Source organism: Marmota marmota, unplaced genomic scaffold, assembly GCF_001458135.2.
Source record: "Marmota marmota marmota unplaced genomic scaffold, marMar, whole genome shotgun sequence".
In the NCBI taxonomy this organism is placed as follows: Eukaryota; Metazoa; Chordata; class Mammalia; order Rodentia; family Sciuridae; genus Marmota; species Marmota marmota.
In genome coordinates, this window is record NW_025999968.1 from 20044931 (window position 1) to 20053152 (window position 8222).

Below are 8222 nucleotides of genomic sequence, written 5' to 3' on the forward strand. Positions count from 1 at the left end.
GCTATTTTTAAATTTTAGTTTCTATTTTACTTACTTCCTAATGTTACAGATTTAAATAAAAATTTAATTAAAGGATTCAAAAGGAACAGTTGAAAGAAATGATCTTTACACTTTAAAAATTCTCAATTCCTATTTCTAGAGTTTGCTTCTTAGGAAAAAGAAAAAAATAAATTAATTTCTTTATCCTTGTACAGCAGATATCAGTTACCTGGGTGATTTCAAATCCTCTAACTAGCTTTGGCCACCTTTTTATATATCCTGACCTAACTAAGTTTTTTTGTCAAGGATGTGAGGTGTGGCATGGAAGTTTAAGTTCCTTAGAACCTCTGGTTCTAGTAGTTTCCTGCTTTCTCTGAGTCCTTGCTCTCTACTATCATTTCACCTCCCAAGGATGTTGCCCTTTTCTCTGCAGAATAAATAAGCTAAACAGAAACCTGATTGCATCCCACACCCCTACCACTGTCCAAAGTTTCACCCAATCAAGGGTGTAGTAAACTTAATGGAGTGTTTGGAAGGTAGGCCTGGGAAAGGTTACAATATAGCATATATAACAAATGAGATTATTTATTAGATATTTCTAAGATGCATCCTTGCATTCATACAATGTGGAAATTCTATTTCTTGTGTCTTGGCAGCTCCATCTTCTTACTAATTTGCCATTAGCTCTATCTCCTCTCAACTCCCTCATTCTCTTCTTGATAAGGTTACCCTCTCAGTCTGTGGTCCTGTTTGCATCTTTCACCAAATGCCTTTCATAAAGGCATTACTAGAGTGGGGTTAGGAGGCTTGAAGGTTATTTTTCACATGAAACACCACTTTAAATGAATTTGTGTTCAGCAGATAGTTATTTCCCAGAAAACAATTCTTTTTAAATTTCTTTTAAAAATTTTTTCTTATTAGTTATACATGACAATAGAATGTATTTTGACCTACCATTACCAATATAGAGTAAAACTCCTCATTCTTCTGGTTGTGCATGATGTAGAATTACGTTGGTTGTGTAATTATATATGCACATAGGAAAGTGATTTCCGAATCATTCTACTATCTCTCCTATTTCCATTTCCCCTCCCTTCCCTTCATTCCCCTTTGTCTAATCCAAAGTACTTCTATTCTTCACTACCCTACCTCCCTTATTGTGAGTTAGCATCCACATGTCAGAGAGAATATTCAGCCTTTGATTTTTTGGTATTGACTTATTTCACTTAGCATGATAGTGTCCAGTTCCATATATTTACTGGCAAATGGCATAATTTCATTCTTTTTACTGCAAAGTAGTAACATCTCGTTATGTATATATACACATTTTCTTTATCCATTCAACTGTTGAAGGGTACCTAGACTGGTTCCTTAATTTAGCTGTTGTGGATTGAGCTGCTGTAAACATTGATGTGGCTGTATCACTGTAGTATGCTGATTTTAAGTCCTTTGAGTATAATGGAGGAGTAGCATAACTGGGTCAAATGGTGGTTTCATTCCAAGTTTTCTGGGGAATCTCCCTATTTCTTTCCATAGTGATTGCACCAATTTGCAGTCCCACCAGCAATGCATGAGTGAAACTTCCCACATCCTTGCCAACATTTATTGTTACTTATATTCTTGATAATTGCCATTCTGACTGGTGTGAGATGAGATCTCAGTGTAGTTTTAATTCACATTTCTCTGTTAGAGATGTCGAACATTTTTTCATTTATTTGTTGACTGATTGTATTTTTTTCTGTGAAATGCCTGTTCAGTTACCTTACCCATTTATTAATTGGGTTTTTGTTTTTGGTGTTAAGTTTTTTGAGTTCTTTATATATCCTGGAGATTAATGCTATATCTGAGGTGCATGTGGGTAAAGATTTTGTCCCATTCTATAGGCTCTTTGTTCACATTCTTAATTGTTTCCTTTGCTGTGAAGAAGCTCTTTAGTCTGATACCATCCCATTTGTTGATTCTCACTCCTTCTTGCACTTTAGGAGTGTTGTTAAGGAAGTTGGTTCCTAAGCCAACGTGATGGAGAGTTGGGCCTACTTTTTCTTCTGTTAGGAAAGAGTCTCTGGCCTAATGCCTAGGTCCTTGATCCACTTTGAGTTTTGTTCAGGGTGAAAGGGGTTTAATCTCATTTTGCTACGTATGGATTTCCAGTTTTCCCAGCACCATTTGTTGAAGAGGATACCTTTTCTCCAATGTATGTTTTTGGTGCCTTTGTCTAATATAACTATATTTATGTGGGTTTGTCTCTGTGTTTTATTTTGTTCCATTGGTCTACATGTCTGTTTTGATGCCAATACCATGCTATTTTTGTTACTATAGCAAATAGGATATTTTAAGGTCTGGTATTGTGGTGCCCCCTGCTTCACTTTTTGTGCTAAGGTTTGCTTTGGCTATTCTGAATCTTATATTTTTCCAGATGAATTTCATGATTGCTTTTTCTATTTCTATGAAGAATGTCATTGGGATTTTAATAAGAGTCACATTAAATCTATATAGTACTTTCGGTAGTATGGCCATTTTGACAATGTTAATTCCCAGAGACCAATTCTAGTGTCATTAGTTTTTGTTTCTTGTTCCCATATTTGGTGGGAATTTAGAAATTAAGGACTTAGAATTTGTAGATGAAATGAAAGGTAGCAGCAGATATTGAAAAATTGGAAGAATTAAACTTTAAACTTATAATAGAATCCAGTCATTTTCTGTTAATGGACAAAGAAATTGAGACTTATAGATTTGGGGAGCCTTGCAGAAGATTCTAACAGCATTTTCTAACAGGAGTCCTGATGAGCCTGGCTGTTTCCATGATCTCACTAAACAACTCAATTTCTCAGATGCCAAACAACATTTCAACTCTGTACATTTAATTCCCACCATGTTGTCAGCAAAGGTCCCACAGGAAAGAATACAGGCATAAAACAGGGGAGGCATGCAGCTACTGCACACCTAAATCATATTATCTCAGATGCTCTGGTCTGTTTATTACTCATATTTTAGTGCTGTGTTGACCATTCATGTATAATTAATTCTTTAATTTCTAGGCATGATGTTGATTTTATAGGAGGGAGATTTCACATGTTTTTATAAAATTCTTTGAAGCCTCCATCTTGTTCTGACCCACAAGAGAATGAATTGTATATATTTTTTTTCTTTGCTTCACTTTTGCATGTTACTTTTTAAAAACTTTTATTTTTTTATTCTAATTTGTTACATATGACAGAATGCATTACAATTCATATTACACATATAGAGCACAATTTTTTCATATCTCTGGTTGTATACAAAATATATTCATTCCATTTGTGTCTTCATTCATGTACTTAGGGTAACTAAATTCTTATGTTCCTAGAAAAAGGGGTGTGAGAGAGACCAGAATGGGAGATGGACAGAGAGAGAAAGAGAGAAGATGGTTGTAGTAGATGAAGATATAAATAAAAAATGATCAAAGTAGTCACTGATGTGTTAATATTCCAAAACAAAAATCTAACCTGGGCTGGGGATATAGCTCAGTTGGTAGAGCATTTGCCTGGTGTGCATGAGGGTTCAATCCCTGGCACCACCACCACCACCACCACCACACACACACACACCCACAGACACACACACATCCTTTAACAATACTTAACATGTTATCACTAGAAATTAAATACTTTAAATAATAAATTTTCTAGGGTTTTTAGCATTCCTGCATTAAATTTGCTGTTACAAATGTCTTTTAAAATAGTTTCTAAATGTTCAGAAAATATGAGTAATAAACCTGAGAGTTGGGTTTGACTAAAATGATTTGCTGAAAGGAGTTCATAAGACAAAGAAAAATGTATCCAAACCACCTCTGATAACAAGGGAAGAAAGTCTCTTCAGCAGAATTCACACTTTTAGCAACAAACTGGACTATAAACATTTGTCCCGTCAACAGGACAAAGAAAATGCTCCTGTGAGAATAGTAACCAGATCTTAGGGCTCCGGTCTTTGAAATTTGAAATGTTTCCCCAGAACTTGTGCAGTCTTCTTTCTCATCCCTTTCGAAGATCACAAAAGTAAATTCTCCTATGTTCCCTCTTTCTGTTATCCTGCCAAAAATACACACTTACTGATAAAGCCCACCAGTGATTCATTACATACCATCATCCTCAGGTTTCCAGTATAAATGCCATTTTAAATGAGCCTCTTCTGTTTTATTAATGCTTAACAGACATTTAATAGCAACTATGGTGCCAAATGATTCTTACCGTATCATACCATTAAAACCCAGATGTCTCTGCACTGACAGAAGCAGAGGCACCAGCCCCAGGGGTTTTTCCTCCATTCTCATTTCCTTAGCACTTGACTGAGCTGGAATTCATTTGAAAGCAGAAATTGTGGGATATAATTCTCCTTTTTTCATATCTCTCCTTTTCTCTATAGATCAATTCCATGTTTTCTATTTCTCTACTCTTATTTAATCAATTCTTTATTGAAATAAATGGAAGAGAAAGAGAGGGAAAGAAATTGAGAAAAGACAAAAAGAGAGAAAGGTCTGGTGAGTTAAAATTTAAGGTCTTTTTATTTTTAAATATGAACCTGGAGTAAGCAACCACAAACACATTAAAAAGCTACATATTTTAATTGCTAGTATTTCATATTTAACCATTGCAAGTGGTCCTTTCCTGAAGCCCCAGGCTTCCCTAGAGACCACATCCAAAGAATTTTACTAACTAGCAAATAAATGGAGTCAACACGGTTGCTATAAATCCAGTGAGCAGTTCTTCACTGTGAGTGCCTGTCATGGACTCACAGTGAAGAACTGCTCACTTTGGACTTGCTGTTGGTCTTGCCCCAAGGGAATCTCTGAAGCCCCAATCTTTTTTGAGAATTAGGAAGGAGTTGGGACTTGGGCTTGCTCTGTGGAGGCACTTTAGCTTCCGTGGACCTCTGGATGTATGATGGTGGCTCCTTTGAACTTATCCACCTTGAGTCCTGATTAGAATCACCAGTTTCTCTCAGCTCTAGGCATCTGGATCTTGTGCATAAAATGGTCCTGAACAAGTATTGTTCCCACTGCTTCAACAAATGTCAACTCCCAAATAAACTAAGTCCCAGAGGTGACAAAGTTGTCTAGAGCAGCATGTAGAGAGCAAATGGGGCAATACAAACTAGAATTCCACTCCGTCAGTTATTTTTCTAGAAATAAATGCCTATTATGCTCCTTTGGTGTGAAATTCCATGAGATAATTTTGATCATCTCAGAGCAGCCTTCTGTCATTGTTTTTGTTACTTGGTAGAGGGACAATGATCAGGAGAAGTAGAGGGAGAATAAGGGTGGCAATAGCATTAATCCTCTCCCACATCTGTGCTGTAACATACTTCCCTGTGTACATATTGCAATAGGGTGCTCCACAGGCCTTTAAATTAGTTGATATTTTCCAGCCAAAGTTCCAGACCCTGAAATCCAAAGCAAAATTCAGGAAACTGAAGCATAAAACTATGCAGAAATAAACAAATGACATCTGTCCCCAACTCTTTTAGATTTTAGTGTTTTATTTCCTCTTACTTCCCTCTTTCTTCCTTGACCAGACTTCCTTCAGAACATCTTCACCACTCTATTCTCCACTTCAAAAACCCTTTAAAATATGAATACTAAATGTGCATGAGAAAATATTTGTGCTCTTTTATCTTGCTTTAGGGGTATTATCAAGGGGTAGGGAATCTTTTCAGGCTGTATTAACAAGGGGTCAGGGGGGGTTATGGCCCAAGTTTTGTTTTTTTCATACCTGTGCTAGTTCACAAGTGAATTCCCTGATGCAGTTAGTTCTATGTAGTCACCCTATGTCTGCCTGTGATGCATAATACCTTGTGCTGTCTCCCTCCACATCTTGTGAACTCAAAGCACTAGAAGAAGCCTGGTCCAACAAATCAGTTGGGTTGTTTCAGAGCCTATTACTAGAAGCCTTAGTTCATGATGGACTGCTTGCCACATTAGCACATCATGTTGGATATGTTCAATACTGAATTCATCATATCTTCTACTTCCTAATCCAATCAACCCACTTCCCCTTCTTGTATTCCTTCTAGTGTGAAAGGCATCACCTTCCAAATCTGAGGATTCCTTCTGATTTCTCACATCTGATCAGTTCCTAAATTCACAAATATTCCTCCAATCAGTACCTCCTTTCCAAGCTCATGATTAATGCAGTTCAGATTCCCCATCACTTTCTTTGACTCCAGACTGGTTCTCCTTGGCTTGTAGTTGTGGTCTTACTCCAATTCATTCCTTATCTTCCTGCATGATTGAGTTTTCCACAATTAAAGTTGATAATGTCACTTTCTTAGAAAACTTTTTTTTTTTAAATTCTTATTTCAAAATAAAATCCTGACTCTTAGTCCTGGTCTTGCCCCTATAAACTTTTCCATGTTAGTCTCCTGTTCCTTCCATCAAGTTCACAGTTGTCAACTCCACTCAGTACCATCAACACCCAACAGCACTGTGCCTGTGATCCAGCCTGTTTTGTCTCTGGCTTGAGATCACCTTCCTCACTTTGCTTTCTTAGTCAATATTCAGTTGGGTTTTCATACTGGCTGGGATGGGTTCATTGAACTCCTTCCACTGCTGTGTTGTGGCAACCTTCCATACCTTCAGCTTAGCACTCATAACAATGGATTTGCTTACATGTTTGCCCACTCCACCAGCACAAAATCTCCACCGATTAAACTTTTTTTTGACTAATGCCTATGTTAAGCCTAGAGCATAGCTGTATTTCTTAGGTATCCAATAAATACTTATTGAATACATTTGGTAGAAGAGCTTATTGTTTGGGAACTATGCAAAGGAATTGAAAAAGATGACTTCCAAAGTCCTTTTTAACACTCAGGTTTTACATTGAGGATATCAGTATCATCTGTTATTGAACATCATATCTCTTTATGACTCCCAGACCTGTAATTTCAAAGTACTCATCCATCTGACTTTTAGGTCAAAATGGTCACCTGTTATATAGCTTTACTTATTAGCTGAGTTGGCAACTCAACTTCAACACAGATGCTCCACAACTTACCATGGGTTACATCCTAGAAATTCATTGTAAATTGAAAATATTATATGCACTAATACACTTAAGGCACCATACTTTGTAACAGAGAAACACAGTACACTGTAGAATACCAATTGCTTACCCTTGTGAATGTGTAGCTAACTGGGTGCTGTGGCTTGTTATAACTAGAAGCATCAGAAAACAGTATCATAAGGTGTATTATTTGCCCAATAAAAAATTAAAATTCAAAATTCCAAGTACAGTTTCTATTGAATATGTATCACTTTGACAGTATGTAAAGTGAACAAATCGAGTTGGACTATTGTAAGTTAAACCACGGTAAGTTGGGACCAATTACATGCCCTAAATTAACTTCCTTTCCCACACAACCTAGTCCATCATTCTAACTTTCTGTATTTATTAATGACACCATTCTCCTCTTTAAAACATTAGCGTGGCACCTCTCTTCTTTCTAAAATCACTGCCTAATCATATGGATTCCTCTTTCTCAAAAACTTGGTTCTTTTTCTCATTCTCTGCTCCCAGTTTCCAACAGATATCTGTGACTTTAATTATCATTTATTTCATCCTGACTTGAATGATTTATTGTTATTTGTCTTCTACTCTGGATCCTGTAAGATTTCTGCATTATGGCTGCAACTCCTGGGACTTTCAGCACAATGACTGCAGATAGATAGCAGGTGCTCAACAATTCCTTGTAGCATGGTTAGAAGAATGTCCAGATGTTAGGTATCAGTGGACTTGATGGCAAGGATCTTGTTTTGCACTTTTTATTTTTCCACTCCTTTTCCTCATATAGTGAAGGGCATAGCAACGGGAAAATACGTATTTTAAAATCAAATACTGCATCTGTTATTGTAACTCGGAGTTTCTGTAACAACTAACTGGCTGCAGTTTTAAAAATAACAAGCTCAGATATTAACAACAACAACAAAACAACCACACCCCCCAGAACCACAACTGCTTTAGATTCAGCTCCCAGCTAAAACCTTCCAGGATCCAGGTTTCCCACCCCTTCCAGTGGCCTGATGTGCTGCGAGGGCGGAGCAATGAGAAAACCAAGCCTGAGGAGCTGAAAGCGAGAGCAGCGGGATGAGGAAAGTCCCGGAAGTCATTCAACAGAGCAAGCGGTCGCCTCAGCGGGATCACTCTGGGCAGCAGTCCCAACAATAACAGGCTCTCGGGGGCGGGGTCCGGGGGCGGGAGTTTGGGGGCGGG